This window comes from Marmota flaviventris, chromosome 17 (assembly GCF_047511675.1).
Source record: "Marmota flaviventris isolate mMarFla1 chromosome 17, mMarFla1.hap1, whole genome shotgun sequence".
Taxonomy (NCBI): Eukaryota; Metazoa; Chordata; class Mammalia; order Rodentia; family Sciuridae; genus Marmota; species Marmota flaviventris.
The window spans coordinates 57,176,919-57,193,987 of record NC_092514.1 but is presented as its reverse complement, the minus strand read 5'-3'; the positions used below and the strand labels follow the sequence as shown (position 1 = coordinate 57,193,987).

General features: G+C 50.0%; 1 protein-coding gene across 8 annotated transcripts in view; it reads right to left on the bottom strand.

The window, feature by feature from the left end:
* Positions 1–13,654, bottom strand: part of Mapt (microtubule associated protein tau) — a 95,470-nt gene extending 81,816 nt beyond the window's left edge. For 4 of the 8 annotated variants that reach the window (XM_027921782.2, XM_071604057.1, XM_071604058.1 and 1 more), the window contains exon 1: positions 13,506–13,651. The gene's annotated coding sequence lies outside the window, so the exon portion shown is untranslated. Of the gene's footprint in view, positions 1–13,505 lie in introns of all 8 variants that reach the window. The other 4 variants (XM_071604055.1, XM_071604060.1, XM_071604054.1 and 1 more) reach the window with 2 other exon arrangements.
* Between the last annotated feature and the right edge of the window lie 3,415 nt (positions 13,655–17,069).

The window sequence follows — 17,069 nt, the reverse complement described above, 5'->3', positions numbered from 1 at the left end:
CCAGGCATGCGCCACTGTGCCTGGCTAGAATTCTTCTTTTTTTTTTTTTTTAAATATTTATTTTTTAGTTTTAGATGGACACAACATCTTTATTTTTTTTATTTTTTACGTGGTAATGAGAATCGAACCCAGTGCCTCACGCATGCTAGGCGAGCGTGCTACCACTTGAGCCACATCCCCAGCCCTAGAATTCTTAATTTACAGATTCATGTCAATAATTAAATGACACCATGTAAATCATAAAATACCATCTACTTGTAAGCAATTTGGAGAACTGGGGTCACATCCCAGCACCCCAAAATCTGTGACCAGTGTGCTCTGGACTGTCCAATTGGCTACAGGGAGAGAGGGCCTCTGCCCAGCCCCTAGCTGCACCAGGGCTGTGCACAAAGTTGCCCACACTCTGAAGCTCCTGCTGGATCCAGAAGAGCTAAGTAGACCTGTGCTCAGGCCGAGGCTGCCCATGTTCTCTCCAGGGGCTTCAACTTTCAGTTCTGGGTGCTTTTAAAGATTTTCTTCTAGAATGCCTCACTGCTCACTCTGAATACATTTTATAGTCTGAAATGATCCCTGACTCCTTCTACTAAGAAAAAACAATAAAACCAGAACAAAACAAAAACTAGAAGCCGGTAGGATCTTACATATGGTATCTTCACTTTTTTTACTTTTTTTTAGCTGATGGATTTTAAAAGTGCTGGGGAGAAGGTGGGAGGCAAGAGGAAAACAGAAATGGCTGCCGTTTTGGAGAGAGGGAGGGTGTGGGGGAAACTTATGTCAAACCCCGAGGATGCCCTGGGAGGGTGCAGGTTCTAGGTAACACGATGTGCAGGGTCCCAGCTGCATCTGTATGAGCCACTTCCTCGGGTGCCCCCTGTTCCCAGTGAAGCACACGGGTGTAGACATGGGGAATAATCGTGGGTGTACCCAGCAAGCTCAGCGGCCCCTCCCTCCCTTCTTCCCTAGCAGCAGTGGGCTTGCTGTGCCGGCCCTGCCAGGGAAGCCGCCCCACTTTTAATTACATTTCTCCCTGTAGATGCTGCCGGGGAGGGGAGCAGGTCCTCCTCTTCCCTGAGTTTACACACCAGCTGCGCTCCCCGCTCCCCCCATCTCCCCCTTTGGCCTCACGGCCCCCAAGCCAATGGGAGGCTGTGAACATTTCTCATGCTTTACATGAGCAGGAAGAAAAATGAGTGTCTCTGCTTCCTAAGTGTGGACCTGTCTGTGACACTAAATTTGGTTCTGCCGTCACTGGCGACATGAAGCGGCAGCCTGGTTTGGAGGCTTACTTTCCGTTTAAAATAATTTCTCCAGGCTCTGGTTACAAGTGACCCGTTCCCGGGGGCTGGAGGGCATGCATCCCTGGTCCTTAGCACCAGGACAGTCTGCTGGCTCCTCTGCTGCTGGCAGAGGGGGCCTGCAGGGAGGCCTGAGGGTGCCCCAGGGCAGGGCTCATGCCTCCACTGAGGCACCCCTTGCCTCCCGTCCAGTTGTGACATCTCTGCACCACAGTTCTCCTCTGCAGAATGGGAAAGTAACCCCCTTCCTCACTGGAGAGTGAGGATCGAATGAGGCAGTGTTCTTAGTAAAATAAAGGGTAGTCTGCATCTTCACTCAGCCAATCTAATTGGACCACCAGGAAGTGTGTTAGGTTGGACTGAATCAGGGCAAAGTCACAACAATAGAATATTTCAGAAGAAATGTGTTTTTTACTATTTTCAAGTGCACACAGCAACGGAACTGTGGATTAGTAGGTGGAGGACCTTCTTCATTAAAATGTAATGTACGGCTGACAACAGTCTGTGATCGATGAGTACCCAACTATTTTCATCCAGAGCAAGTGGGTTGAGCTCTGGGACTGTGCACACACCCAGGGGACAGGACAGCCCCGGGGGACATAGTCTCTGCTCTCAGAGCAGATCCTGAGGGGAGACGAGGCCTGCACACACAAAGGCAGACAATGAGGTCTTAGCCACTGCAGCCCGGACCAGGTGTGGCAGGCCCTTGATCTCGAGTACGAGCAGTGCAGCCCCTTCAGGGAGGACAGAGATGGGTGTTTTAAACAGAGGGAGGCAGAGACAGGCAGCAGCAAGTGGGACTGGACAGGGAGGCTGAGCAGAGGTCCAGGCCCAGGCAGGTGGTGCGAGGTTGGGGTTGGCTTAGCAGGTGACGGAGAGCCTGATCAGGGACTCGGGCTCCACTGAAGACACGACAGATGACAGGGCTGCCGTGGGAGTCTGGAAGTGGTGTGTGAAGTGGGCTGGATGTGAATTTTGGAATTGAAACTGGGAATAATTCATTATTGTTTCCATGATGATGGTGGGGGGGCAAAGCCTAAATCCCTTTTGGCTCTGGTGAGAATGGGACTGGAAGGAGGGCCCCAGAGCCCGTGTAGGGGGGACACTGAGGGATCTCTTCCAGGGTGCGGAAGAGGAGCGCAGCTCTAGACTGTGTGCTTTGCTGTACTGGGGACTGGAAGGCTGTGACCCATGTGAGTGGACGAGGCAGTAATGAGGGCACACCACTGTTACCAAGAAGTAATGACATGGGCCTTTGGACAACCAGGTCCTGGCTGAAGCCCAGCCATGAGGAACAGGCCACTGTCAGGGACGGGCTACACACGGTGACAAACTCTCCCCCATCCACACACTGGAGAAACCCTCTGTGCTCAGGGAAGAGGCAAATGAACTTCAGCCCAGTTCCAGTCAATTCAAAGCCATTCGATGAACGAGCTATCAGAATATTATACCATCAAAGTCAATGCCCGGCTTTAATTTAATCACTCTTGCCATAATGGATTCCCATCTCAAGCTGAATACTGAGCACGGGGAGATGCTGCCCCTGGGCACAATTAGAATACGAGATTCTATACCAAGTCCCCAGCTGATCAGGAAGAAGCTGAAAACCCCAGAGAAAACAGAAAAGGTCCCAGGAAATTCCATCCAAGGGTCATAACATGAGCCAAAAAGGAAGTTCCGGCCCCCTTCCGGAGAAGTCTGCACTGGCAGGGGCTGGAAATTGCTTGAGGTCAAGCTCAAGCCACCCCACCCACCCTCCTGCACCCTGCTTTGGGTCTCCTTCTCTCTAAAAAGGGGACAGAAAAGACCAGTGCAGACTGGTCTGAGGCTGCCTCGCCATCCATCCTGGGCATGTGCACTGACTTCTGAGATGCTCTGAGGCATTGAGGCATTCGAGAATGCTTTCCTTTCAGTTCTTTTTTTTTTTTTTTAAAGCCAGGTTTATTATTTTATTTATTTTTATGCGGTGCTGAGGATTGAACCCAGGGCCTCACACATGCTAGGCAAGTGTGCTCTACCACTGAGCTACAGCCCCAGCCCCCTTTCCTTTCAGAGAAGAGGGACTGCCCACGTCATCATGGGTTCTGTGGGGGAAGTCTGCATAATCCCCACTTTAGAAGATCGGAGATCCAGGAATCCTTCATCTTTGCCAAAAGCTTCCTAGTTGGTAAGTGGGAAGTCAGCAATTAAAGCCAGAGGGTAGCAAGTCCAAGCGGCCAGTGAGCAGAGACACGGTGTGAGGCAAGGCCTGCCTTCTGTAACTCAGTCTTGTTGGCAACAAAATATTGGATCATTTTTAAAAGTCTTTTTTTTTTTTTAACTCAGTCCAGATTGTCAACTGATAACATGAATCCTGCCGATTAAAAAATTCTTTTTTCCTACATGCCCCATCAACCATCAAACCTTGGTTCATGATTTTCTATAGCACTGTAGTAACCCTGAAAGGGATGCACTTCAATGTACTCAGTCTTCATTAGCACTCCACAGGGAGCAGACAACATCCCTCGCTGGCCTTTTCTCAGGCACAGATGAGAGGCCACAAAGGGGAGGGACTTCAGGACCAAAGGAGGTGGCCCTGAGCCCCACAGAGGTGCCCAGGACGCCTGCCTGTCATCCCCATAGGCTTATCCATGGAGAATATTAATAGGTTTAAAGAAGGGTCAAGTGAGTCTGTGACTCCATTATCCAAGCAGATTTAGGGATGTTTTGCAAAATCCATTGATGTGTTTCTGAAGTGGAGACAGACTAAACTGTGGCACCTGGGGTACAGCAGAATGGGGACCTGCTGGGGACCTGCAGAGACTTTCCCTTGGTCTTAGGGACAAGACAAGACAAGACAAATGGATGGCAGGAGGGCTGGTGACTCCTCCAAATGTTATCCCTGGTGTTTCTTGTCTATGGGCAGCACCAAAGGAACAGGTTCATGAGTCTCCATCATGAATTTCACTGGGCCTCAATGCAGCAGGAGGTCGAATAGAGTTTTATTTGCACGTCCAAGCTTTGCTGGGCTTAAATTGTGATGTACCCCCAAAGCAGAATGCTATTCAAGTTTCAGCAAACTCAATATTAAAAAATCTAGATATGTAACAAATAAGGTAGTGAATATTCATACACACACACACACACACACACACACACACCACAAAAGAAAGTGATTCTTTAATTTGTAAGCTTCCCTTAGGCATTTAAGCATTGGGCATCGGATTATTAATTAATTGGTTGTTTCTCTCTCAATCTCTTTATTTATTTATTTTTGGTATTGGGGATTGAACCCAGGGGTGTTCTGCCACTGAGCTACATCCTCAGCTTTATTTTTTTAGTTTTTCAAATAGGGTCTCCTAAGCTGCTAAAGCTGGCCTCAAATTTGGGATCCTCCTGTCTCAGCCTCTCACATTGCTAGGACAATGGGTATATGCCATGGTAGCCAGCTCAATGAGTCACTTTTTGAGGGGCAGGTCATGGGAGGAGGATGAGATAAGAACAATCAGAAATAAGCACTTTTGAAATGATCTGAAATATCAAAGATAGAAATGGATTTGGTTTTCGTCCAGGATAGTTCTGGGTGGTTTTTATTTTTTGCAGGCCTGGGGATTGAACCTTGTGGTACTTGACCACTGAGCTACATCCCTAACCCTGTTTATTTTTATTTTTAAAATTTGAGACAGGGTCTCACCAAGTTGCTGAAGCTGGCCTCAAATTTGTGATCCTTCTGTCTCAGCTTCCCAAATTGCTGGGATGAAAAGTATGCACCCCACTTGTTTGGTGGGATTTTCCCCCCTGTTTTGTTTATATTTTGTGGTTTTTTTGCCACCTCCCCCCAATTTTTTTTCACATACGATTTGATGCAATTCAAGGGGACCAGTGGGCCTTTCCCTCAGGGGAGGGGCACCGTTCTTTGGTTCCACCAACTGGTTCCTCCCAGCACTTCCCTCTTGTCATTATGTGCTGGCTGCAGATCACATGACAGGCAAGTACAGACCCAGGGGTCTCTAATATCCTGTGATCCCTGGGGAGGAGGACATGAGGATAAAAGTGCACCCTTGTACTTATGTGGTTCAACTGCGACCTAGGTCCCAAGACAGCATCACCAGCCTCCTAGGAAAACAACACCAGGCCATAGGCTGGGAGGAGCCGGAGCAGCTGGAACCAGAGATAATCACTTCCCTCTCCTCTTTGATGCCTAGATTTAGCAGTGGGGTGGACAAGGCCAGAGGAAGGGCCGTGAATCAAGCATAATTATCAATGGCTTTAGATTAAATTCTCACTTGCTGATTTCAAACTATTTGTAAGTTGTTGGACCTTGATCTGAAACTCTTTCCTAAGGGGAAAATTTATTTTGCGTCTGATGGGGAGAATTTTGTGATACCCTCTTCAGCTGGAACTGTGTGTGAATGACTTAAAACTGCTGGGTCTCTGAAGACAACCCCGAGAGGGCGGGCAGGTCTCCACCCACCTTTTACTTCACACAAAAGGTCTCCCCAGGAGGCCTCTCCTGACACCCTGAAGAGGAAATGGGAATGCTCAAGGCTGGGGTCCACAGGGCCTGAGGTCTGCAGCCAGGACCGTCTCCTGCACAGCACCGCCAAGCTTCTCTGTGCTTCAGAAACCTGCCCAATCCATTCTTGGTACAAAAATCACACAACGTAAAAGAGATGCAGGCTGATGGAATATGAGCGCTGAATGAAATCCTTGACTGGTTTAAAGAAAATTAAGTCGAATGCTTTAGAAAGACTACATAAAAGTGGGTGATTTTTTATTGTCCAATGAGGTGTTAAAAATCATTAAAAAACCAAAACGGTAAAATAGCAGAGGGATTCTGCACCCAGCTTACTCCACTGTGTAAATCCAGCATCAGAACTGAACTCCAGAGACCTAGATAACACATTATGAGTGTGGTGTAGGCAGAAAAAAAAAAAAAAAAAGACCACCAGAAATTGCAGCCACTTAATCCAAACACTCAGAGAAGGCCTGGGCCCTGCATTAAAAGGTGGGTGAACAGACACACATCCATAGGATTTAAGTACAATGTTCAAAATATATACGCACCATTTAAAGATGATATTCTGTCATAATGACTTTAAAACATGTATTATGATTCTCAGTCTTGCTGATAAAAATAATTCTTAAGCCTCATTTAGTGATTCATATATGATTCTGCTTAGTGGATGCTTGGAGTTCCTAAGACGCAGCTCAGCAGGAGTTGGCTTTACTTGACATTTTCTACTCTGCTCATAGGCCCTGCTCGCCTTCCCTCACCTCCACACTCTGCTGAATTACTCCATTTGTAAAGCTTCCCCACTTCCACTGCCCTCGCTACTGCCTTACTTTCTCAGTCATCAGAGTAAACTGGAAAGATCTCTGGACCTTGCATGCTGAGCTGGGATCCTTCCTGGGAAGGAGACAGCTAGGGTTAGGGAGTGTGCAGTCTATTCCTGGAACAGAGTAGATTTCAGGAAGGAAGAAGACACAAGCGGGACAATAGATAAGTCACTCTGCTTGCCTGTGGCAAGAGTTCTGTGTGTACATTTAAACATGGGTGTGCACGATTTCAGGGATCCACTTTCACCAAAACAACAATATCTGGCTCCAGGGGAGCTGGGCAGATGCTCACTTCCTTCCCTGATCCCTATTCAGGGTAGTCATGTGTGTGTTACAACTGATCCTTCACTGGGGTCTAAAGGCACCTCTGTACATTTATCCAATCACAGATGTCCATGCAGAGGATACTGTCAATGATACTATTTGCTGAACAGTTAGTATGTGCCCAGCCCTGGCAAGCAGTGCATGATCCCATTTAAACCCCATGATAGATACTATTATACCCCAAGTTACAGATGCCAAAAAACTCTCCTAGAGCCAGAACAACACCTTAGGTCCTATAATGTGGAGTTGGGAGGGCTGAGACTTCAGCCCTAGGGGGCCATCCTGTGCCTTGAAGATGTCTAGCAGACCTAAGTGATCTGAGTATACCCTTAACCATTAGGCAAAACTGCTTCCACATGCAGGACACTGCCCTGCACTGGGGACCTGAGGTGGGGGCACAACTGCCCTTGAGGCACTCAAGCCTTCTTTGTATAACTGAGGCAAAAAGTACATTTCTTGGGGATTAAATGGCCTGGTGTTCAGACTTCCATAGAGTCTGATTCAGCGCCAGGCCTGCTGCAGTATCAAAATTAAGATAATCTGTTTGAATCCATTTGAGTCTGCATTTTGCTGAAGCCCCTTCTGCCAGCACACTTACAGAATCAGAGAACCCAAAGAGCTGAGGCCTGTCCTGGGCCTCACACTGCCTCCCCACTCTGATGGGAGGCATCTGGGCAGGAAATGAACCTGGCAAAGGTGGCAAGAGCATGGCATCTGGAGAGAAGAAAGAAATTCTTGGACAGCCACCCCTCTGGCAAGGCAACAGGGCAAGACAGGCATGATGGTCCCATCGCTGGCACAGGTGGTGTGAGAGCGGGAGCCGCAGGTCTGCGGCTGCCTCATGCCTCCGCCTGGGTGACTGGCAGTGAGCCCTGAGGACAGAGAAGTCACCTAACCCACAGTATAAGGGAATGTTGACAGCAGAGCCTGTGCTCCAGGCAGCCAGCAAAGCCTCCGGGGCTCACTTGGCAGAGGGAGACCTGGGATTCTTACATGAGGGCTTCCTATACCCACCTAACTCCATGTGCACCCATAGGTTAGAGCTGGCTCCCATCGGTGGGTGCTGAGGGTCAACCTTTGGGACGGACAGACCCAATAAGGGGATCTGATTCCCTAAAGACACAGCGCTTGTCCCTGGCCTCATCTGAATCTATCCACTCTCCAGTTTTGACTTCCAGCCTTCTCTGAGCCAGTCAAACCTGGCTGTCCCTTGGCATGACAGTGCCTGACCCTGGCTGTTGGGGAAGAAGTTTAAGGACCCTGGTAGGATACTTCCCCCCCCAGGTCTCAGGTCAGGGCCAGTTCAGAGACTGGAGCTTTAACCCCACATCTCTCTAACCCTATCCCAGTCCACGCTCTGATCACAGACTCTTACACAAGTTCTTTTGTGAGTCAGTGATTCTGGAGTCAGAATATTCCATTGGGTTAATGTCATATATGATTGAGGTCCAGGCTTGCCCACAAAGGCCTGTTAAACCTGCATGAAGTTGAGAACGGGTGGGGGCTAGCGTCAGACACCCAGGCCCACCACTCACTGGCTGTGTGGCCTTAGTACACTATAAAGCTACTCTGGGCTTCAGTGTCTCTGCCTGCAACAGATATAATAACAGTACCCACTACTCAGGGGCATGGTTGTGAGGACTAAATGAGATCACCTCCAGCAACACCTGGAGCTTCCTAGAAGGCAATGAATGTAACTGAGATAATAGTGCCAGGGTAACTCTCTAGAGCAGGGCTTCTCTACCAGGGCAGTAATGATATTTGGGATCATTTTTTGGTCTAGGGGGCCATCCTGTGCCTTGAAGATGTTTAGCAGCATCCCTGGCCTCTGCTCATGAGAGGCCAGTAGCACCCTCCCCAGCTGTGAAAATAAAAAATCTCTTTCAACAGCTCAGTTGTCCCAGCAGAGAACCACTGTTTTATAGGGAAACAGCCAAGAGTCCCCAATGGAACATCACGGTTCCACTGCCTGCTGCAGCCTAGCTGGTGGAGTTGGAGTCTTTTCTTTCCCTCATCTGCAGAGGAGTCCCCAATGCCAGCTCCATGTCACTAGTGGAAGCACCTAACTCCTATGCATGGCAAGTGAGCAGTGGGCAGCTAAGTGCTTCTGGGGGTGTGGAAGAGCGAGAAATCTCTGAAGTGAATAATGAAAAAAGCAGGGCTGAGGTACAGGAAGGAGCAGAGGGAGTGGGGTCCCCACCTCTACCGCCTTGACCTCCTGCAGAAGGAGCACCTCTACCCCCAAATTGGCAGGCAGGAGAAGTGTGTCTTCTCTGAAGCAGAGGAAGAGAGGGCAAGGAGGTGTACTAGGGGCTCAGGCAGCTGTTTGGGTGTCATTTAGACACAGAGCCAGGACAAACTGCATAGAATGTATCCCAACACCTTCCCAATACTGTGACCACAACTAAAGCACATATGCCTTCCCAATCTACTTTCTTTGCCACCATCGTGATCTCCATTTCTCCATCTAGGATGATTTTAAATGAGTATGGACAAGATATCTATCATATGTCTGCTATGCATGTCTGCTGTAGGACCCTAAGGGTGGTTTTTGTTTTGTTTTGGAGTGATTATTTTTCAAAGGGGAAGTAAGGAAGATATTAACTAAATATTAGAATGCAAGATTCAGTTGGAAAATTATCCCATCCAATTGGAAAATAGCACATATTCATATCCACACTCAGGGATACTCAAACCATATCCACAGTGCTGAGGGAAGATGGAATAAAATTTCTTAAATTTTCCAACAAATGACCTGCATGAACTAAAGTTTAAAAGGCTGAAGGAAAAGTCAGCATAAACAAAGGGCACCAGGGCCCTATCACATCTCCAGGCTGGTCTTGACTTCCAAGGGCATGTGGGTCAAAGGCCATGTTCAATTGAAAGGATTCTTTTCCTCTTGGGAATAAATCTGATCCCTCCTCAAACCCATTCTAGTTTCTTGCAATTGGTAGGCATTATCCATTTCCTTTGTTCCTGTTGGGGGAGCAGTGAGTGGCTGACACTAGAAGTCACTTAAAAGCCACACCCTTCCACCATGGGTGTGTGCAAACAAGGTCTGTGCAGGGCAGGGACATTGTCACTCATCCAAAAAAACAGCAAAGCCAACAAACCCCGCCCCCAAACCGTCCAAAGGTGCACTCCAAAGCCAAGCCAAGTTACTGCTGTAAACACATGAGCTAGGGAAAGCAAACTGGTCAAGGAATGAATTAGCTTCAAGAGACAGGAGCTGGGGGAGGATGGTGCTGCACTAAATCATCTATATCTATCTATTTATTTAGAGGGTTTGGAGATGGGAAACAGAGAAGCCATTCATATGTGGTAAACACAAGGAATATCATTAAACACAACATGACGTCACAGAATCAACTACGGACAGGAAAGCCATTTCCTTTTTTGCTGTAAGATGGGTTAGTTGAGGGGGCGAGTCAGGGACCACAGAGAACTCAAAGCTGTGCTGCTGAGTCTGGAGCCTGAGTGTGCGGCAGTCTGGAGAGGCCACGGGTAGTCGCTGTCCCAGACACCATCATTCATTCCAATCCAAACCAGCTGGAAACCAGGACTTGGAGTTACAGTTTCCGCAGCGCCAGAGGGTGAGTGGGGTGTCACCGGACGTAAAAGAGCACCCCCGACTGCTGGGTACTGCGCGAGGCTTAGTGCACGCGCGCATGCGCGCGCTCGGTAGCCCTCAGAGGGATCGGATGCCTGGACAGTTCCCGATGTGCTGCTCCACTATCGGGACATAAGCTCAAAGGCTGCATCCTTCCAGCTCCTGGGGTGGAGCCCTAGGGTAAAAGCACGCGCAGAGCCAGGAATGAGATTCCCAATCGTCATTCCAAGGGCCACCCGCTATCCCTGAGGTTCTTCCATTAATAGACCCCCGGCCTTGCTGACCCGAGCGTCCCAGTAAAGCTTCAACGCATTTCAAAATGGAGCAAAATAACAGAAGCATGGCCTGTGCTTTGTTCCTGCATTGGGGTAAATGCTCTCGCTCCCACCGGTCTCTCCTAACGGACAGGTGATATCTCTGCCCCAGAGTCTGCAATGGGCAGCCTTGTTCGCACGCTTCCCTCTTCCAGGGCGGGAGCAAGATCCTCCCTCCTCCGTCTGGGATGGGAATTCTATGCCGGGCTCTGTCGGAGGGCGACGGTTGGAAGAGGTTTGAATGGATCCTTCAGTCACTTCCGAAACCCTCCCGCGGCTGGCTGGGCTCCCCGAGGCCACAGCTGACCCGGAGAGGGCTCTTCACCAGAGCCAAGACACTCCCCAGAAATTCAGAACAATCTAGGCAGCCCGCGTGAGCTATCGGCCTCAAAAGGTGCTCGTCCGTCTCAGAACTGCGCCCCCGCACCAGTGTTTCGCGATAGAATTAACCAGAAAACCTCGTGGACCCAGCTCACCGCAGTACAGCGAGGCTAGGACTTGTTGGCAGGGAGTTAGACCCCTCCCCCTTGGTTTTAAGGGTGACAGTGAACTCCAACTCTTAAGTGAAAAATCCCACACCTAAGATAAATAACATTAATGAAATAATACTAATTAGCACGCTCATAATAATAAAAATACACCAAGGACGCCTATCTAGGTAGTTGTGGCCGACGGACCTATTAAATGAGCCACAGGTCAGGCCTCGGGTCTCCTTCTTTTGCCGCCGGGAGGCCAACCCGGCTAGGCAGCCTTACCCCAAGGTCCTCAATATCCTAGGGCAAGGGGGCGGGGCAATGTAACGAGGTTCCTCCTCCGGACGCCTGTGGTTCCCACGGCAACCCCCACAAGCTGCCCACCTCCCAGTGGGCTCGGAAAGATGGGTGTGGCCGCAGCACCTGAGGGAACCTCCAGGCCCCTCCTCACTTCCTCCCGCTGGGCAAGCAACTGGGAGTAAAGGAGGGAGGGGCCATCTGCGATCTCCTCCCATCCGTGGGTGTGATCAGCGCCCCTAGCTGGAAACCTGGTGGGGTGCAGCCTCTAGGGAGCTAGGGATGTAGGGGGGCTTGTGGTCCTTCTCTGGCTACCCGCCCCGCGCGCCAAGACCTCAAATCCCACCCCTTTGGCCCGACTGACGCCTCCTGGCGCTGGGCGGAATTCCGGGAGGGGGCTGCTCCGAGTCACGCCCGTTCTGTGCGTGCCCTGCAGGCTGTGACTCGAGTTCATCGATCCAAGCAAATCCCTAGATTCAACAAAAGGGTCAGAAATTAGGGGTGAAAAAATAGGGGACTTGCTGGAGGTGGGGTAGCTAAGTACCCTCTTAGAGCAAAAGCAAAGAACAGGGCTGGGAGCGCAGATCGCAGATCACCTAACCTCTAAGAACAAAGCAGCGAGCTCCCTTAAAAGACCCCAGTGAACGACCCCAGTGCCTACGCCCGCAACCCCAAACGTCAAGATTTCAGAGCTCATTGCCCTTCTCTTCTTCAATTCCAGTCCCTGTCCTGTCCTCCGAAAACCGGCCACCCGACTTGGCATGGTACGATAAAGACGTGACATGCCGCAAAAAGATGGCACCTCGCGTTCGGAGGGGGAAAAAATGAGGAGGGTGGGAGTGGGAGGAGGCACAGCCTGCCCTCCCCCTCCTCGCCCACCCAGGTCCACACCCACTGCCGCAGTGAGGGGCGAGCCCTACGCGCCAGCCCCGCGCCTCCGGCAGAGAGCGCACACGCGGGGCGCCAGGCTCAGAGCACAGAGAAAGGAACCCGCCCCGAAATGCACCTGCAACCCCCGCGCCCGTCTGTGCAGGGCTGTGGCTGTGCGCGCCCGTGAACAGGGAGCCGTGGCCGCCGAGTCTCCCGAACATCGCAAGGCCAGGTGACCCCTGCCATTTCAAGCTTCCACACTGGGATCCATGTACTGTCTTTTCTCGGGCACGGCGCTTGTCTCGTCTCGGCTACCAGGCGCGCGCAGGGGGAAGGGCAGCTAAAGTGACAGCGCCTGGACCCCTCCCCATCTCCCCAATCCCTCCCAGCCCCCAAATGTCCCCTGCGGATTTTTGAAGGAGGAAAAGGGGAGGGGGCGAGCCACCGCCTTAATCAAGGGCAGTAAGGGCCCAGTGGGTATCGTATCGCTGCCAGGGGTAGGGGCGTAGGGAAAGGTATGTCGGGAATCATCTTTTCTAGAACCCGATCCATATCTTCCTTAGGGCTGATGGCAAACAGGAGCAAAGAAATTGGATTTCAGGTTCGGTTTTGAGGGTCGTCATTGAGCCGCATGCCACACACACACAGAGACCCACGCCCATTGCGGCAAAAGGATGAGATCGAGAGTGCTGAGCAGCCCCCTCTTCCAGGTCACCGCCATTCGCGCCCCACCCTGTGGTTTGCGCGAAGCGAGTCTTGAGGACCCCCCAGCACACACGAACACATAGACATACGCCCTCACACGCGCGCGTGCATCCCTTGCACGCGTGCATTTCCAAGCCGCCCTAGTCCCAGCCCCGGAGCACCGATGGCGCAGGGAGGGCCCCCCGCCGTGGCCCCGGACTGATGCCCAGCGCGTTAAATCCATCTCTGGGGCAAGGGGCAGCGGCGGGGGATACAGTGGAGGGGACCCGGAGGCAGATTTCGGAGCCTCGGTGCTTACCTGATGGTCGACAGAAAGCGAGGACAGAAGAGGACAGTGGAGGAAAGGGTGGCTGTGGCGGCGGCGGCAGAAGGTGGGCGGTGGCGGCGTCGCGGCTGCGGGTGCTGGAGCTGGTGGGTGGCGGTGACAGCGAGCGCGCGCGCCAGCGAGAGGGCGCGTTCCCGAGGCCGGCGGGCGGCGCAGGCGCGAGCAGCGGGAGCGCGAGCCTCCTCAGGGGAGGGGCGGGCAGTTAAGGCCTTCCCAGCGCCTTTCCCTCCGGCCGCCAGAGGGCGCGCGCGAGCGCCCTACCGCTCGGCCCTTCCGCGCCTTCTGGCTGGCTCCTCTCGGCGCTTCCCTTCCTTGGTCCTACTCCCGCCACGCCTCGGGCCGCGGTGCTGACCGCCGCGCGCACGCGCGCTGCGTGGCGCACGCGCACTCTCGGTCTCCGGTGGACGCAGCCTTTGTCTTGTCGGAGGGGTCTCCTCCCTCGGGGTCCGCAGGGTCTGCTGTCCCTTTCCTTTCTGTCAGCCGAGGGCAGTGTCCTCTATCTTATAGAGCCCCTGGGCGGGTTTCCACCTAGCGGACTCCTCTGTCCACCCCACACCTCGAGGCCTCCCCCAGCCCAGTGCCCGAAACCTCCAGGTTGGAGACCACTTCCCCTTCGGCGCTTCCCTTACTCGTCGTTTCCCACCTTTTCCCTTATTACAGAAGTGAATTCTTTCCTTAACACATAATCCTAAAAGCATGCCAACTGGGTTGTAATACAGTGTTAGGAACATTTGCATCTATTATGTATTTAACTATGACCCTAGAGGAAAAATTTAAATTAGATGAAGTTCAAATGATGCTTAACACGTGCAAAGCATTTTCACATACGCGGTTATTTTTATCTCGTTTGTTGAAACGCTTTTTACACTGTAAGTAAAGCTTGAGATCTGGATTTTTAAGTATCTGCTGTAGATGGTCATCTGGATGACATGCCTCAGACTGAAACACTAGTGACACTGGTTCTCCCAGTCGCCCAGGCCCTGGGCTTTGGCTTTAGCTTTCTAATATCTCCATTGATGCCCTGGAGGTGGGAGACTCTCCGTGTATGGGGGAGTATGGGGGGGCGGGGTTGGGGGCTTGGGGTTGGTTATCTCCTACGGAGAGGGGAACTTATCTTGAGGCCTTAATTTGTATGGCCTTTTTATTATTAAAAAAAAAGAGAGATGTGTATTACAAAATAACATAAGAGCAAGTAATCAAAAATGCTTGCACATGCGCGAGGCTCTGGGTTCAATTCCCAGATACCGCAAAAAAAAAAAAAAAGGCTTTATTCATATGGGTGATGGAGGTGGAGCCACAGGTTTGAGTTTCTGGAATTGAGCTTGCTGTTGTTTCAGCTGACACTACCTTGCTTCTAGACCCCTATGTTGGTTCTGGCCATGTAGGACCTTACTGGTTTCCTTGCTCTCAATGTCTCCCTCTCTTAGGCCATCTGTGTCCTCTAGTTTGATCAGACTTCAGAAGAGATGCTTTTAATTATGTGTTATGGTTTAGATATGTGGTGTCCGCCAAAAGCTCATGTGTGAGATGATGCAAGCATTTTCAGAGGTGAAAGATCAGATTATGAGATGTGTCACCTAATGAGTGGATTAATCCAGGGATAGGGATTAAACTATAGGCAGGTAGGGTGTGGCTGGAGGAAATAAATGTCTTTGGAGGTTTATAATTTGTCCACTGTGGAGCGGGGGTGCTTTGAGATTTATATTTTGTCTTTGGTGAGGAAACAGAAAGCCCTCTCTGTTTCCTGGTTGCGATGTCCTGAGCCTGCTTTCTGCCCCATGGTCTTCTGCCATGGTATACTCCATAACCTCAGGTCCAGAGCTCTGGAGTCAACTGACCATAGACCAAATCTCTAAAACCATGAACACAACAAACTTCCTCCTTTAAATTGTTCATTTATTTATTTGTTTATTTATTTGGGGGGTATTGGGGATTGAACTCAGGGGCACTTGACCATTGAGCCACCTACCCATCCCTATTTTGTAGTTTATTTAGAGACAGAGTCTCACTGAGTTGCTTAGCGCCTGGCTTTGCTGAGGTTGGCTTTGAACTTTTGGACCTCTTGCCTCAGCCCCCTGAGCCACTGGGATTGCAGATGTGTGCCACGTGCCCTGCTATTTATTTTTGATACTGGGAGTTGAACCGAGGGGTGCTTTACCACTGAGCTATAATCTAGTCTTTTTTTTCTTTTAATTTTTATTTTAAGACAAGTTGCTGAGGCTGGCCTCAAACTTGTGATCCTTCTGCCTCAGCTTTCTGAGTCACTGGGATTACAGGCATGCATCACAGTGCCTGGCTCTACATTGTTTCTCATCAGGTATTTTGGACACAGTGATAAAAGCTAACTAAAATGTCACGCAGACTCTTGCTCAAATAGCAAAAAGCTTCTCATGGCCTCCTAAGTGAAGTGAAATCCTTGGTCCAGCATTGAAGCCCTTGGCCTCATGAGCCTCTGTCCTCTCTGATTTTCTCTCACCTACACTGTTGCCAGTGGAAGTTGTTTAACCAGAACACTTCTCCACCTTTGTACTCTGGAATTCCTTTTGCCTGCAAAGTCCCTGCTCTCTTTCTCTCCATCCGCCAATATCCTTCCTACCTAACCTTCAAACCTTCTCCCTAGCCCGAATTTTATCAAAGCCTTCTCTAATCACCCCAATTGGATAGGGTATTTCCAGTCTCAAGAAGGAGCTTAGCAAAGTTACTCATTTCCTCTCTGAAAATGAGGAGAGGGGTAGAATTACTATCTGTCTTGCAAATTTGATATTTTTTTTACTTTCCCCAGTAGTTTCCTTTTTCTGCGTGGGGGTTTATACATCCTTGTCCATCACTGTCTGGTGATGTAGGCATGTCCAAGCAGAAGCTTTAAGAGGTGTTGCAAATTTCTACCATATGACTCTTTCTTTCCACCACCAAAATGGCAGTCTGCATAGCATGGCTCGTTTAGCTGAGATCTCAGGTAGAAAAGTACATATAATGTGAACAAGAAATAAATATTTGTTGCATATGCCACTGAGATTTTGGGAGCTGTTTTTTACAAGAGTAAAGTTGGCTAATACAGAAATCTGTGTGTGTGTGTGGGTACACGCATTCAAGATTTCTTACACAGTGATTGACATAGCATTCATTAAATCATAAATGGTTGTTATTTATTCCATCCTCCTTTTCAACTTATTTTCTGTATGCACGTAAAATAATCTGTAACAAATTAACCGTCTTCCACATTCAAAGTTCTTATTTTCACCCCTCAAGATGGAGTGTAATGGAGACCTGATGACACTGTAGCCCCCGATACTCAATGGTCACATTTGCCTGTATTAAATGGAGATAATGAATGCTAGGAACAACTTTAAACAGATCTGACATTGAACTGTATGTGATGTGGAGCTGAGTGTTCATTCCAGATAATTTTATCACTGTAGGTAGCTAATGGCTCACTAATGCAGGCCAAGAAAAAAACGCATTCTCTCCCTCCCTGTTGCTCCCTCTTGTGGAAATAGAAACCTCATGGTCACATACAGCACAACACTTGTAGGACCA